A 1119-nucleotide genomic window follows, 5' to 3' on the forward strand; every position below is an offset into this window, starting at 1 on the left:
GATTGGTTGAGAACTTTAGAGAATATGTTCAGGTACATGAGAGTTTCAGAGGTAGAGAAAGGTTTGCGCATCCTTTATGGTACGAGGTAGTACTAGACACTGGTAGGACATGATGAGCAGCATAGATGACATCAATTCTATGAATTGGGATAGATTTAAGGAGCTATTTCATAATAAATATTTTACAGCCCCAGTTTGTGCCATGAAGATGAATGAAGTTATTCAGCTAAGACAACGAGGAATGACAGTAGGAGATTATTTTCAAAAATTTGAACAACTATCTTGATTTGAAACCCACATGGTTAATGTTGATGCACTGAAAGTAGAAAGATTTTTTGAAGGACTAGGGCCACAATTATATAGAGATGTAAGCATGGCAGGAATTCAAGGTGCTTCATAATCCCAGATAGCGGAGAGAGCATTAGTCGTAGAATAGGCTGAACAAAGAATTAGTCGTGCACTAGTTTTTATGATGCCATTCGGGTTGACTAATGCTCCTGCAGTTTTTATGGATTTGATGAATCGGGTATTTAAGCATTTGTCCAGAATTGATTGGACATGAGTACAAGACTTACAATTACATGATAAGCAATACATGAAACGGATATTTTGCTTTGCAAGAATTCAATGACTAGTAGAGTTTAAGTTTGAGTTTCATGGAAATTGGAATCACTTTTGTTGGGTTTATTTATGACTGCCTTAATCTTAACCATGGTTAAAATTACAGGAGAGTTGAAGTTGTAGTTTATTTTTTAACTCTCCGTGCTTTCGTTAGACCCAGAATAAATAGTACTTGCTCTCTCCGTGCTTTCGTTAGACCCAGAATAAAAAAAGATTATGCTTCTTTGTGTAAGGACATTGCCTTTAAGAGGAAAATAGACAGAATTCTGTGCATTTGGGAGAACCTATAAAGAAAAGGGCTTAAAAGATAGGCTTATCTTGATGCAATTAGCGTTTACTGATGATAAGAATCTCATCCCGATTTTGTAGTGGGAATCTTCGGTATTCTTGGCCACTCTTTCAATTTCTGAGACGGTAGGTAATTATAGTAACAAATAATAGCTTTTGGGTTTTTTTTAATATTTTTTATTTATTCCCCCCCCCCCCCCCCCCCCCCTT

This window comes from Olea europaea, chromosome 16 (genome assembly GCF_002742605.1).
Source record: "Olea europaea var. sylvestris chromosome 16, O_europaea_v1, whole genome shotgun sequence".
Lineage (NCBI taxonomy): Eukaryota > Viridiplantae > Streptophyta > Magnoliopsida > Lamiales > Oleaceae > Olea > Olea europaea.